A 15,825-nucleotide genomic window follows, 5' to 3' on the forward strand; every position below is an offset into this window, starting at 1 on the left:
CGTAGTATCGATCCCCGTGGTATGTTTTGGTCGTAGTATCGAACCCCGTGGTATGTTTTGGTCGCAGTATCGATCCCTGTGGTATGTTTTGGTCGTAGTATCGAACCCCGTGGTATGTTTTGGTCGTAGTATCGAACCCCGTGGTATGTTTTGGTCGTAGTATCGAACCCCGTGGTATGTTTTGGTCGTAGTATCGAACCCCGTGGTATGTTTTGGTCGTAGTATCGAACCCCGTGGTATGTTTTGGTCGTAGTATCGAACCCCGTGGTATGTTTTGGTCGTAGTATCGAACCCCGTGGTATGTTTTGGTCGTAGTATCGAACCCCGTGGTATGTTTTGGTCGTAGTATCGAACCCCGTGGTATGTTTTGGTCGTAGTATCGAACCCCGTGGTATGTTTTGGTCGTAGTATCGAACCCCGTGGTATGTTTTGGTCGTAGTATCGAACCCTGTGGTATGTTTTGGTCGTAGTATCGAACCCCGTGGTATGTTTTGGTCGTAGTATCGAACCCCCGTGGTATGTTTTGGTCGTAGTATCGAACCCCCGTGGTATGTTTTGGTCGTAGTATCGAACCCCGTGGTATGTTTTGGTCGTAGTATCGAACCCTGTGGTATGTTTTGGTCGTAGTATCGAACCCTGTGGTATGTTTTGGTCGTAGTATTGAACCCTGTGGTTTATCATACACTGCAGGCGAGGGAAACATGCTAAAGAAATGTGATAAACTCACCTTGTAGACCAGAACATGTTCTTTGAAAAGTTTCACACGAGATCTCTCTGTTTGAGCCCATTCAGCATCGTTCACACCCTCTTAAATCTTAGCCCCACCCATCTCTGTCTGAGCCCATTCAGCAACGTTCACACCCTCTTAAATCTTAGCCCCACCCATCTCTGTCTGAGCCCATTCAGCATCGTTCACACCCTCTTAAATCTTAGCCCCACCCATCTCTGTCTGAGCCCATTCAGCAACGTTCACACCCTCTTAAATCTTAGCCCCACCCATCTCTGTCTGAGCCCATTCAGCAACGTTCACACCCTCTTAAATCTTAGCCCCACCCATCTCTGTCTGAGCCCATTCAGCAACGTTCACACCCTCTTAAATCTTAGCCCCACCCATCTCTGTCTGAGCCCATTCAGCAACGTTCACACCCTCTTAAATCTTAGCCCCACCCATCTCTGTCTGAGCCCATTCAGCAACGTTCACACCCTCTTAAATCTTAGCCCCACCCATCTCTTTAACCCCCTTTAACACCTACTGACGCACCGGTGCGTCAATCTAATAAACATAATTTAAAAAATTCCCACCAAAATCTGTCAGTTTAAGATAGAGATCAGGTTTTTTTTTTTGCGTTGCACGCGTCACACTTCTGCATCTGTGGTGACAGAGCTAGAGAGGTGTTTGTCAGACCATGAGACATCTGTGGTGAAAGGTGACGGGGCTAGAGTAGTGTTTGTCAGACCATGAGACATCTGTGGTGAAAGGTGACGGGGCTAGAGTGGTGTTTGTCAGACCATGAGGCATCTGTGGTGACAGAGCTAGAGTGGTGTTTGTCAGACCATGAGGCATGTGGTGAAAGGTGACAGAGCTAGAGTGGTGTTTGTCAGAAAGTCGGTCTTCTCACAAACAGCTGGTCCTAAACTATAATGACCACTATGGAAAGGGGAGACTCACCAAGTCGATATGTGGTCTCCTTTTCGCTCTACGACCCCCATACGTGTCACGGGACTCGTCTGGAGGTAACCGGCATCGGTAATTTTTTTTTACGAAAGTCTGAAGGTAGTTTTGCCTACCCAAAAAAGAGGTTAAATATGTGTAAAAAATCTATTTCTATAAAATATACACACACACACACACACACACACACACACACACACACACACACACACACACACACACACACACACACACACACACACACACACACACAGTACCAGTCAAACGTTTGGACACCTACTCGTTCGAAAGTTTTTCTTTATTTTACTATTTTCTACATTGTAAAATAATAGTGAAGACATCAAAACTATGAAATAACACATATGGAATCATGTAGTAACCAAACAAGTGTTAAACAAATCAAAATATATTTTATATTTGAGATTCTTCAAAGTAGCCACGCTTTGCCTTGATGACAGCTTTGCACACTCTTGACATTCTCTCAACCAGGTTCATGATGTAGTCACCTGGAATGCATTTCAATTAACAGGTGTGCCTTGTTAAAAGTGAATTTGTTGAATTTCTTTCCTTAATGCGTTTGAGCCAATCGGTTGTGTTGTGACAAGGTAGGGGGTGTATACAGAAGATAGCCCTATTTGGTAAAATACCAAGTCCATATTATGGCAAGAACAGCTCAAATAAGTAAAGAGAAATGCCAGTCCATTATTTTAAGACGTGAAGGTCAGTCAATGAAGAACTTTGAAAGTTTCTTCAATTGCAGTCGGCAAAAAACCGTCAAGCGCTATGATGAAACTGGCCTAACCCTAACCCATGAGGACCGCCACAGGAAAGGAAGACATAGAGTTACCTCTGCTGCAGAGGATAAATTAGAGTTACCATTAGAGATACCAACCTCAGAAATTGCAGCCCAAATAAATGCTTCACAGAGTTCAAGTAACAGACACATCTCAACATCAACTGTTCGGAGGAGGCTATGTGAATCAGGCCTTCATGGTCGAATTTCTGCAAAGAAACCACTACTGAAGGACACCAATAAGAAGAAGAGACTTGGGCAAAGAAGCACGAGCAATGGACATTAGACCGGTGGAAATATGTCCTTTGGTCTGATGAGTCCAAATTTTAGATTTTTGGTTCCAACCACTGTGTCTTTGTGAGACGCAGAGTAGGTAAACAGATCTCTCTGTGTGTGTGTGGTTCCCACCGTGAAGCATGGAGGAGGTGGTGTGAGGTAGAGGTCGACCGATTATGATTTTTCAACGCCGATACCGATTTTATTGGAAGACCAAAAAAAGCCGCTACCAATTAATCGGCAGATTTTTATATATTTGTAATAATGACAATTACAACCATACTGAATTAACACTTTTATTTTAACTTAATATAATACACTAATAAAATACATTTAGTTTCAAAAAGATAATGAAACATGTTCCATTTGGTTTAAATAATGCAAAAACACAGAGTTGGAGAAGAAAGTAAAAGTGCAATATGTGCCATGTAAAAAAGCTAACGTTTAAGTTCCTTGCTCAGAACATGAGAACATATGAAAGCTGGTGGTTCCTTTTTTAAATATTTCACCTTTATTTAACCAGGTAGGCAAGTTGAGAACAAGTTCTCATTTACAATTGCGACCTGGCCAAGATAAAGCAAAGCAGTGTGACACATACAACAACACAGAGTTACACATGGAATAAACAAACATACAATCAATAAATCAGTAGAAAAATAAGTCTATATACAATGTGAGCAAATGAGGTGAGTTAAGGGAGGTAAAGGCAAAAAAAGGCCATGGTGGCGAAGTAGATACAATATAGCAATTAAAACACTGGAATGGTTGATTTGCAGTGGAAGAATGTGCAAAGTAGAAATATAAATAATGGGGTGCAAAGGAGCAAAATAAATAAATAAATACAGTAGGGGAAGAGGTAGTTGGATGGGCTAAATTATAGATAGGTTATGTGCAGTAATCTGTGAGCTGCTCTGACAGCTGGTGCTTAAAGCTAGTGAGGGAGATAAGTGTTTCCAGCTTCAGAGATATTTGCAGTTCGTTCCAGACATTGGCAGCAGAGAACTGGAAGGAAAGACGACCAAAGGAGGAATTGGCTTTGGGGGTGACCAGTGAGATCAAATCAAATCAAATGTATAAATATAGCCCTTCGTACATCAGCTGATATCTCAAAGTGCTGTACAGAAACCCAGCCTAAAACCCCAAACACCAAGAAATGCAGGTGTAGAAGCACGGTGGCTAGGAAAAACTCCCATGAAAGGTAAAAACCTAGGAAGAAACCTAGAGAGGAACCAGGCTATGAGGGGTGGCCAGTCCTCTTCTGGCTGTGCCGGGTGGAGATTATAACAGAACATGGCCAAGATGTTCAAATGTTCATAAATGACCAGCATGGTCAAATAATAATAATCACAGTAGTTGTCGAGGGTGCAGCACCTCAGGAGTAAATGTCAGTTGGCTTTTCATAGCCGATCATTAAGAGTATCTCTACCGCTCCTGCTGTCTCTAGAGAGTTGAAAACAGCAGGTCTGGGACAGGTAGCACGTCCGGTGAACAGGTCAGGGTTCCATAGCCGCAGTCAGAACAGTTGAAACTGGAGCAGCAGCACGGCCAGGTGGACTGGGGACAGCAAGGAGTTCATGTCAGGTCGTCCTGAGGCATGGTCCTAGGGCTTCAGGTCCTCCGAGAGAGAGAAAAAAAGAGAGAAAGAGAGAATTAGAGAGAGCATACTTAAATTCACACAGGACACCGGATAAGACAGGACAAGTACTCCAGATATAACAAACTGACCCTAGCCCCCCGACACATAAACTAATGCAGCATAAATACTGGAGGCTGAGACAGGAGGGGTCAGGAGACACTGTGGCCCCATCCGATGATACCCCCGGACAGGGCCAAACAGGAAGGATATAACCCCACCCACTTTGCCAAGGCACAGCCCCCACACCACTAGAGGGATATCTTCAACCACCAATTTACCATCCTGAGACAAGGCCGAGTATAGCCCACAAAGATCTCCGCCACGGCACAACCCAAGGGGGGGCGCCAACCCAGACAGGAAGATCACGTCAGTGACTCAACCCACTCAAGTGACACACCCCTCCTAGGGAAGGCATGAAAGAGCACCTGTAAGCCAGTGACTCAGCCACTGTAATAGGGTCTGAGGCAGAGAATCCCAGTGGAGAGAGAGGAACCGGCCAGGCAGAGACAGCAAGGGCGGTTCGTTGCTCCAGAGCCTTTCCGTTCACCTTCACACTCCTGGGCCAGACTACACTCAATCATATGACCCACTGAAGAGACGAGTCTTCAGTAAAGACTTAAAAGTTGAGACCGAGTCTGCGTCTCTCACATGGGTAGGCAGACCATTCCATAAAAATGGAGATCTATAGGAGAAAGCCCTGCCTCCAGCTGTTTGCTTAGAAATTCTAGGGACAATTAGGAGGCCTGCGTCTTGTGACTGTAGCGTACGTGTAGGTATGTACGGCAGGACCAACTCGAAGAGATAGGTAGGAGCAAGCCCATGTAACACTTTGTAGGTTAGCAGTAAAACCTTTAAATCAGCCCTTGCCTTAACAGGAAGCCAGTGTAGGGAATCTAGCACTGGAGTAATATGATCACATTTTTTTGGTTCTAGTCAGGATTCTAGCAGCCGTATTTAGCACTAACTGAAGTTTATTTAGTGCTTTATCCGGGTAGCCGGAAAGTAGAGCATTGCAGTAGTCTAACCTAGAAGTGACAAAAGCATGGATACATTTTTCTGCATCATGTTTGGACAGAAAATATCTGATTTTTGCAATGTTACGTAGATGGAAAAAAGCTGTCCTTGAAACAGTCTTGATATGTTCGTCAAAAGAGAGATCAGGGTCCAGAGTAACGCCGAGGTCCTTCACAGTTTTATTTGAGACGACTTTACAACCATCAAGATTAATTGTCAGATTTAACAGAAGATCTCTTTGTTTCTTGGGACCTAGAACAAGCATCTCTGTTTTGTCCGAGTTTAAAAGTAGAACGTTTTCAGCCATCCACTTCCTTATGTCTGAAACACAGGCTTCTAGCGAGGGCAATTTTGGGGCTTCACCATGTTTCATTGAAATGTACAGCTGTGTGTCATCCGCATAGCAGTGAAAGTTAACATTATGTTTTCGAATGACATCCCCAAGAGGTAAAATATATAGTGAAAACAATAGTGGTCCTAAAATGGAACCTTGAGGAACACCGAAATGTACAGTTGATTTGTCAGAGGACAAACCATTCATAGAGACAAACTGATATCTTTCCGACAGATAAGATCTAAACCAGGCCAGAACTTGTCCGTGTAGATCAATTTGGGTTTCCAATCTCTCCAAAAGAATGTGGTGATCGATGGTATCAAAAGCAGCACTAAGGTCTAGTAGCACGAGGACAGATGCAGAGCCTCGGTCTGACGCCATTAAAATGTCATTTACCTCTAGGGCACTGCATCGCAGCGCTAGCTGCGCCACCAGAGGCTCTGGGTTCGCGCCCAGGCTCTGTCGCAGCCGGCCGTGACCGTGAGGTCCGTGGGGCGACGCACAATTGGCCTAGCGTCGTCCAGGTTAGGGAGGGTTTGGCCGGTAGGGATATCCTTGTCTCATCGCGCACCAGCGACTCCTGTGGCGGGCCGGGCGCAGTGCGCGCTAACCAAGGGAACCAGGTGCACGGTGTTTCCTCCGACACATTGGTGTGGCTTGCTTCCGGGTTGGAGGCGCGCTGTTTTAAGAAGCAGTGCGGCTTGGTTGGGTTGTGTTTCGGAGGACGCATGGCTTTCGACCTTCGTCTCTCCCGAGCCCGTATGGGAGTTGTAGCGATGAGACAAGATAGTAATTACTAGCAATTGGATACCACGAAAATTGGGTAGAAAAGGGGAGAAAAAAAATATAATAATAATAATTTACCACCTTCACAAGTGCAGTCTCAGTGCTATGATGGGGTCTAAAACCAGACTGAAGCATTTTGAGATATACCTGCTTGAGCGCGTGCTACGAGTGGGTGCTGCTATGGTGACTAGTGAGCTGAGATAAGGCGGGGCTTTACCTAGCAGAGACTTGTAGATAACCTGTAGCCAGTGGGTTTGGCGACGAGTATGAAGCGAGGGCCAACCAACGAGAGCGTACAGGTCGCAATGGTGGGTAGTGTATGGGGCTTTGGTGACAAAACGGATGGCACTGTGATAGACTGCATCCAATTTGTTGAGTAGAGTGTTGGAGGCTATTTTATAGATGACATCACCGAAGTCGAGGATTGGTAGGATGGTCAGTTTACGAGGGTATGTTTGGCAGCATGAGTGAAGGATGCTTTGTTGCGATATAGGAAGCCGATTCTAGATTTAATTTTGGATTTGAGATGCTTAATGTGAGTCTGGAAGGAGAGTTTACAGTCTAACCAGACACCTAGGTATTTGTAGTTGTCCACGTAGTCTAAGTCAGGACGGGCGAGCAGGTGCGGGCAGGTGCGAGCAGGTGCAGGCAGTGATCGGTTGAAGAGCATGCATTTAGTTTTACTTGCGTTTAATAGCAGTTGGAGACCACAGAAGGAGAGTTGTATGGCATTGAAGCTTGTCTTGAGGTTAGTTAACACAGTGTCCAAAGAGGGGCCAGAAGTATACAGAATGGTGTCGTCTGCGTAGAGGTGGATCAGAGAATCACCCGCAGCAAGAGCAACATCATTGATGTATACAGAGAAGTGAGTCGGTCAAGGATTGAACCCTGTGGCACCCCCATAGAGACTGCCAATCATTTGAGAAACCAAGGCTGTCGAGTCTGCCAATAAGAATGTGGTGATTGACAGAGTCGAAAGCCTTGGCCAGGTCGATGAATACGGCTGCGCAGTAATGTCTCTTATCGATGGCGGTTATGATGTCGTTTAGGACCTTGAGTGTGGCTGAGGTGCACCCATGACCAGCTCTGAAACCAGATTGCATAGCGGAGAAGGTACGGTGGGATTCGAAATGGTCGGTAATCTGTTTGTTAACTTGGCTTTCGAAGACCTTGGAAAGACAGGGTAGGATAGATATAGGTCTGTAGCAGTTTGGGTCTAGATTGTCACCCCCTTTGAAGAGGGCAGCTTTCCAATCTTTGGGAATCTCAGACGATACGAAAGACAGGTTGAACAGGCTAGTAATAGGGGTTGCAACAATTTCGGCAGATCATTTTAGAAAGAGAGGGTCCAGATTGTCTGGCCCGGCTGATTTGTAGGGGTCCAGATTTTGCAGCTCTTTCAGAACATCAGCTATCTGGATTTGGGTGAAGGAGAAATGGTGGGGGCTTTGGGGAGGTTTGGGCGGGTTGCTGTGGAGGGTGCCGGGCAGTTGACCGGGGCAGGGGTAGCCAGGTGGAAAGCATGGCCAGCCGTAGAGAAATGCTTACAGAAATTCTCAATTATAGTGGATTTATCGGTGGTGACAGTGTTTCCTATCCTCAGTGCAGTGGGCAGCTGGGAGGAGGTGCTCTTATTCTCCATGGACTTTACAGTGTCCCAGAACTTTTTTGAGTTAGTCCTACAGGATGCAAATTATTATAGGAATTATAGGACTATTTCTCTCTACCATTTGTTTTTCATATACCTTTGACTATTGGATGTTCTTATAGGCACTATAGTATTGTCAGACGAATCTCGGGAGTTGATAGGCTTGAAGTCATAAACAGCGCTGTGCTTCAAGCATGCTAAGAGCTGCTGGCAAATGCAGGAAAGTGCTGTTTGAATGAATGCTTACGAGCCTGCTGCTGCCTACCACCGCTCAGTCAGACTGCTCTATCAAATCATAGACTTAATTATAATATAATAAACACACAGAAATACGAGCATCGAACGGGTGGCATCCCTAAGTCAAAATACTGCTGTTACATTGCACAACCTTCAATGTTTTAAGTCATAAATATGTTCAATTCTGGCAAATCAATTACTGTCTTTGTTATGAAGAGCTCGCAACGAGCCAAGCGGCCCAAACTGCTGCATATACCCTGACTTTGCTTGCACAGAACGCAAGAGAAGTGACACAATTTCCCTAATTAATATTGCCTGCTAACATGGATTTCTTTTAACTAAATATGCAGGTTTAAAATAATATACTTGTGTATTGATTTTAAGAAAGGCATTGATGTTTATGGTTAGGTACACGTTGGAGCAACGACAGTCCTTTTTTTCATGAATGCGCTTGTTAAATCACCCGTTTGGTGAAGTAGGCTGTGATTCGAGGATTAACAGGCACCGCATTGATTATATGCAACGCAGGACAAGCTAGATAAACTAGTAATATCATAAACCATGTGTAGTTATAACTAGTGATTATGTTAAGATTGATTGTTTTTTTCTAAGATAAGTTTAATGCTAGCTAGCAATTTACTTTGGCTCCTTGCTGCACTCGAATAACAGGTGGTCAGCCTGCCACGCAGTCTCCTCGTGGCGGTAATGCCGATTACCGATTGTTAAGAAAACTTGTAATCGGCCATGCCGATTTTAATCGGTCGACCTCTAGTGTGAGGTTGCTTTGCTGTTGTCACTGTCAGTGATGTATTTAGAATTCAAGGCAGACTTAACCAGCATGGTTACCACAGCATTCTGCAGTGATACGCCATCCCATCTGGTTTGGTCTTAGTGGGATTATAATTTGTTTTTACACAGGACAATGACCCAACACACCTCCAGGCTGTGTAAGGGCTATTTTACCAATGAAGCCTGCTGACTCTGTGGACTGTAGATGGCTGTAATTTTATATATATTTTTATTTCACCTTTATTTAACCAGGTAGGCCAGTTGAGAACAAGTTCTCACTTACAACTGCGACCTGGCCAAGATAAAGCAAAGTAGTGCGACAAAAACATCAACACATAAACAAACGTGAGGTCTGCTGACTCTGTAGACTGTAGATGGCTATAATGAAGCATGCTGACTCTGTAGACTGTAGATGGCTATAATGAAGCCTGCTGACTCTGTAGACTGTAGATGGCTATAATGAAGCCTGCTGACTCTGTAGACTGTAGATGGCTATAATGAAGCATGCTGACTCTGTAGACTGTAGATGGCTATAATGAAGCCTGCTGACTCTGTAGACTGTAGATGGCTATAATGAAGCCTGCTGACTCTGTAGACTGTAGATGGCTATAATGAAGCCTGCCGACTCTGTAGACTGTAGATGGCTATAATGAAGCCTGCTGACCCTGTAGATGGCTATAATGAAGCCTGCTGACTCTGTAGGTGGCTATAATGAAGCCTGCTGACTCTGTAGATGGCTATAATGAAGCCTGCTGACTCTGTAGATGGCTATAATGAAGCCTGCTGACTCTGTAGATGGCTATAATGAAGCCTGCTGACCCTGTAGACTGTAGATGGCTATAATGAAGCCTGCTGACCCTGTAGACTGTAGATGGCTATAATGAAGCCTGCTGACTCTGTAGATGGCTATAATGAAGCCTGCTGACCCTGTAGACTGTAGATGGCTATAATGAAGCCTGCTGACCCTGTAGACTGTAGATGGCTATAATGAAGCCTGCTGACCCTGTAGACTGTAGATGGCTATAATGAAGCCTGCTGACCCTGTAGATGGCTATAATGAAGCCTGCTGACTCTGTAGATGGCTATAATGAAGCCTGCTGACTCTGTAGATGGCTATAATGAAGCCTGCTGACCCTGTAGACTGTAGATGGCTATAATGAAGCCTGCTGACTCTGTAGACTGTAGATGGCTATAATGAAGCCTGCTGACTCTGTAGATGGCTATAATGAAGCCTGCTGAGTCTGTAGACGGTAGATGGCTATAATGAAGCCTGCTTAGTCTGTAGACTGTAGATGGCTATAATGAAGCCTGCTGACTCTGTAGATGGCTATAATGAAGCCTGCTGAGTCTGTAGACGGTAGATGGCTATAATGAAGCCTGCTGACTCTGTAGATGGCTATAATGAAGCCTGCTGAGTCTGTAGACGGTAGATGGCTATAATGAAGCCTGCTGACCCCGTAGACTGTAGATGGCTATAATGAAGCCTGCTGACCCTGTAGACTGTAGATGGCTATAATGAAGCCTGCTGACCCTGTAGACTGTAGATGGCTATAATGAAGCCTGCTGACCCTGTAGATGGCTATAATGAAGCCTGCTGACTCTGTAGATGGCTATAATGAAGCCTGCTGACTCTGTAGATGGCTATAATGAAGCCTGCTGACCCTGTAGACTGTAGATGGCTATAATGAAGCCTGCTGACTCTGTAGACTGTAGATGGCTATAATGAAGCCTGCTGACTCTGTAGATGGCTATAATGAAGCCTGCTGAGTCTGTAGACGGTAGATGGCTATAATGAAGCCTGCTTAGTCTGTAGACTGTAGATGGCTATAATGAAGCCTGCTGACTCTGTAGATGGCTATAATGAAGCCTGCTGAGTCTGTAGACGGTAGATGGCTATAATGAAGCCTGCTGACTCTGTAGATGGCTATAATGAAGCCTGCTGAGTCTGTAGACGGTAGATGGCTATAATGAAGCCTGCTGACCCCGTAGACTGTAGATGGCTATAATGAAGCCTGCTGACCCTGTAGACCACATATGTCAGAGTCAAGGCCCGCGGGCCACATCCGGCCCGCGAGAAGGTTTTTTACGGCCCCTGGGATGATCTTGATTTATTATTAGAACCGGCCCGCAGACCGCAGCAAGCCGGCAGCCCGCAGATCTTTTACACGCACCAATACTACATTTCCCACAATGCAACGGTGACGCACCGAGCAGTAGGCTGCTTCATTTCAATATTTATTGGCACAGCAGTCGTCAGCATCACAGTAAAATTAACTTTCAGATACCCATCAAAAATGGCAAAACGGAAGGTGGACACTGAGAACCGGGGGTTTCAAACAAGGTGGGAGTCGGAGTATATGTTCACGGAGGTAGCTGGAAAACCTGTGTGTCTTCTGTGTGGAGAAAGTGTGGCGGTACTGAAAGAGTATAATCTGAGACGACATTATGAAACGAAACACGCGGACAAAAACAAGAATATGGACATGGAACAAAGGCTACAAAAGGCAGAGGAATTAAAACGAGGCCTCAAATCTCGACAGGCTCTGTTCAAAAAAGCCAAATCACAAGGCCAGGCTGCTGTCAAGGCCAGTTTTATTTTGGCAGAAGAGATCGCTAAATCAGCCCGGCCATTTACGGAGGGGGATTTCATCAAAAACTGCATGATTAAAGTTTGTGACGAAGTTTGCCCAGAAAAAAGGCAACTCTTTTTAAATGTGAGTCTGAGCAGAAACACCATTGCCGAGAGAGTAGACCAGTTGTCCATCAATCTAAAAGAGCAGCTTGTGAAAAAGGGAAAAGATTTCATTGCATATTCCTTGGCTGTGGATGAGAGCACCGACATTTCTGACATTGCCCAGTTGTCAATTTTCATCCGCGGAGTGGACTCCAGCCTAAGCGTGACAGAGGAGTTTTTGGCTTTACGTCCTATGCATGGCACAACTACGGGGCATGATTTGTATGAAGAGGTGTCAAGATGTGTAAATGAGATGGAGCTGCCTTGGGAAAAACTCGTGGGTTTGACAACCGACGGAGCACCTGCGATGTGTGGACACAGGAGCGGACTGGTGGCGAAGATACGGGAAAAGATGCAAGAGGAAAACGCGACAGGTGAGCTGACAGCTTATCATTGTATCATACACCAGGAAGCGTTGTGCGGTAAAGCCTTGAAAATGGAGCATGTAATGAGCATCATCACGCGCACAGTTAACTTTATCAGAGCCAAAGGTTTGAATCACCGCCAGTTCAAGGCATTTCTGACGGAGTTAGAAACGGAGCATGGTGATTTGCCTTATCACACAGAGGTGCGATGGCTAAGCCAGGGAAAGGTGCTTCAAAGATGTTTCGAGCTTCGTGAGGAGATTTGTCTGTTCTTGGACAGCATAGGGAAAGACACAACACAACTCCGAGACGAAATGTTTCTGTGTGAAATGGCTTTTCTGTGTGACATTACGAGTCATCTGAATGCAATGAACTTGCAGCTGCAGGGTCGGGATCATGTCATCTCTGATATGTACAGTACAGTGAAGGCATTTAAAACCAAACTGACTCTGTGGGAGACGCAGATGCGGAAAGAAAATTTGAGCCACTTTCCCAGCTGCCAGACCATGAAAGAGAAGCTCTCTACCAGTGCGTTCCCGAGCGCACAGTTGGCTGATAAAATAGGTATGCTTGCCGCTGACTTTCGACGCCGATTTGCTGACTTTGAAGCACAAAAAAGCAGGTTGGAACTGCTCGGTAACCCATTTGCTGTTGACGTGGAAAGCTCACCACCAAACCTCCAAATGGAGTTGATTGACCTCCAATGCAATGATGCACTGAGGGCAAAATATGCGGCAGTGGGTGCTGCGGAGTTCGCCCGTTTCCTCCCCGACACAATGCCCCAGCTGCGCATCCAGGCTGCTCAAACGTTGTCTATGTTTGGCAGCACATACCTGTGTGAACAACTGTTTTCTTTGATGAACCTGAACAAAACATCACACAGAAGTCGACTTACTGCTGAACACCTCCACTCAATTCTGAGGATTTCCTCAGCTCAGAGCCTTACCCCGAACATTGATGAACTTGTGGAAAAGATGGGACACCACCAAGTATCACCCTCAACCTCAAACAAGTGAACATTACTGTGCAATCACATATTTAGAGTTTTTACTCAGTTCAAGTTTAAAAGTTAAAGTTTAATATTTGTTTTCACTGCATGTTACTTCTCCTTAAACAAAGTGTTGTTTTTGATTAATAGATTTTTGCACTTTATTTTATTGTATTTCAATCCAATTATATTTTAAAAATATTTCAGTTGAGTGGATGATAGAAAATTGCTATTATTGTTTTTTTCTTTGAAGTAAATTTAGCCCACTTTTGCTAAAATAGAAAATATAGGCTACTGATGGTGCCTTGAATACCGGTTTCTTTCATTTAATGTTCATGTTATGGGGATTTTTATATAAAGGAAATTTGTCTTTTGTGTCTGTTGAAAATTAAAGATTACTGACAGAGCCATAAGAAAATATTGCTTTATTTATCTGATCATATTGGAATATATTTGTTAGGTTTTCAGTAGGTTCAATTAGGTTCACTAGACTATATGCGTCATTTAAAATTTTTTCAATGAACATTCGAACAGTCCGGCCCTCGGCTTGTAGCTAAATTTTTTATTTGGCCCTCCGTCCATTTGACTTTGACACCCCTGCTGTAGACTGTACATGGCTATAATGAAGCCTGTTGACTGTAGATGGCTATAATGAAGCCTGCTGACTCTGTAGATGGCTATAATGAAGCCTGCTGACTCTGTAGATGGCTATAATGAAGCCTGCTGACTCTGTAGATGGCTATAATGAAGCCTGTTGACTGTAGATGGCTATAATGAAGCCTGCTGACTCTGTAGATGGCTATAATGAAGCCTGTTGACTGTAGACTGTAGATGGCTATATCTGAATCCGGCTGACCCTGTAGATGGCTATAATGAAGCATGCTGACTCTGTAGACTGTAGATGGCTATAATGAAGCCTGCTGACTCTGTAGACTGTAGATGGCTATAATGAAGCCTACTGACTCTCTAGACTGTAGATGGCTATAATGAAGCCTGCTGACTCTGTAGACTGTAGATGGCTTTAATGAAGCCTGCTGACTCTGTAGATGGCTATAATGAAGCCTGCTGACTCTGCAGACTGTAGATGGCTATAATGAAGCCTGCTGACTCTGCAGACTGTAGATGGCTATAATGAAGCCTACTGACTCTCTAGACTGTAGATGGCTATAATGGAGCCTGCTGACTCTGTAGACTGTAGATGGCTATAATGAAGCCTGTTGACTCTGTAGATGGCTTTAATGAAGCCTGCTGACCCTGTAGACTGTAGATGGCTATAATGAAGCCTGTTGACTCTGTAGATGGCTTTAATGAAGCCTGCTGACCCTGTAGACTGTAGATGGCTATAATGAAGCCTGCTGACCCTGTAGACTGTAGATGGCTATAATGAAGCCTGCTGACTCTGTAGACTGTAATGGCTATAATGAAGCCTGCTGACTCTGTAGATGGCTATAATGAAGCCTGCTGACTCTGTAGATGGCTATAATGAAGCCTGCTGACTCTGTAGATGGCTATAATGAAGCCTGCTGACTCTGTAGATGGCTATAATGAAGCCTGCTGACTCTGTAGATGGCTATAATGAAGCCTTCTGACCCTGTAGACTGTACATGGCTATAATGAAGCCTGCTGACTCTGTAGACTGTAGGTGGGTGTCATGGATGAAGAGAAGGAACACGTAGGGATATATATCTGGCGATTCCTACGGTGGCTGTGTTCACTTTCTTTTGACTTTCCCCGAGTCCTAGCTCGTTGCCCCGAGTCCTCGCTCGACGCCCCGAGTCCTCGCTCGTTGCCCCGAGTCCTCGCTCGTTGCCCCGAGTCCTCGCTCGTTGCCTCGACTCCCAACTATTATCCCTGATTTGCGTTAAACTTTTGTTTATCTTTGACATGTCAGTCATTTATCAGACACTATTATCCAGAGTCACATATCTGGTACATCAATAAAGTAGACATCAGCTGTTAGTACTGGTAATTAATGACAAATGAGAATGTTAGTTTCTTGGTGTTAAGATTGTCATCACATATCTGTGGTATTATTCACTCACTGCCTCTTCCTCTGTCTCTCTCTGTCTCTCTCTCTGTCTCTCTCTCTCTCTCTTTCTCTCTCTCTCTCTCTCGCTCTCTCTCGCTCTCTCTCTCTCTCTCTCGCGCGCTCTCTCTCTCTCTCTCTCTCTCTCTCTCTCTCTCTCTCTCTCTCTCTCTCTCGCGCTCTCTCGCTCTCTCTCTCGCTCTCTCTCTGACTCCCTTCCACTCCGCGTCCCCTCCCTCTCTCTCTCTCTCTCTCTCTCTCTCTCTCTCTGTCTCTCTCTGCTCTCTGCTCTCTCTCGCTCTCTCGCTCTCTTGCTCTCTCGCTCTCTTGCTCTCTCGCTCTCTCGATCTCTCTGTCTCTCTCTGTTTCTCTCTCTCTCTCTGATCTCTCTCGCTCTCTCTCGCTCTCTCTGTCTCTCTCTGCTCTCTCTCGCTCTCTCTCGCTCTCTCTCTCGCTCTCTGTCTCTCTCTGCTCTCTCTCGCTCTCTCTCTGTCTCTCTCTGCTCTCTCTCGCTCTCTTGCTCTCTC

General features: G+C 45.1%; 1 protein-coding gene across 1 annotated transcript in view; it reads left to right on the forward strand.

The window, feature by feature from the left end:
* Window positions 1-15,825, forward strand: part of arid4b (AT-rich interaction domain 4B) — a 295,187-nt gene that overhangs the window by 28,607 nt on the left and 250,755 nt on the right. The window lies entirely within an intron of this gene.

This window comes from Salvelinus alpinus, chromosome 3 (assembly GCF_045679555.1).
Source record: "Salvelinus alpinus chromosome 3, SLU_Salpinus.1, whole genome shotgun sequence".
Taxonomy (NCBI): domain Eukaryota; kingdom Metazoa; phylum Chordata; class Actinopteri; order Salmoniformes; family Salmonidae; genus Salvelinus; species Salvelinus alpinus.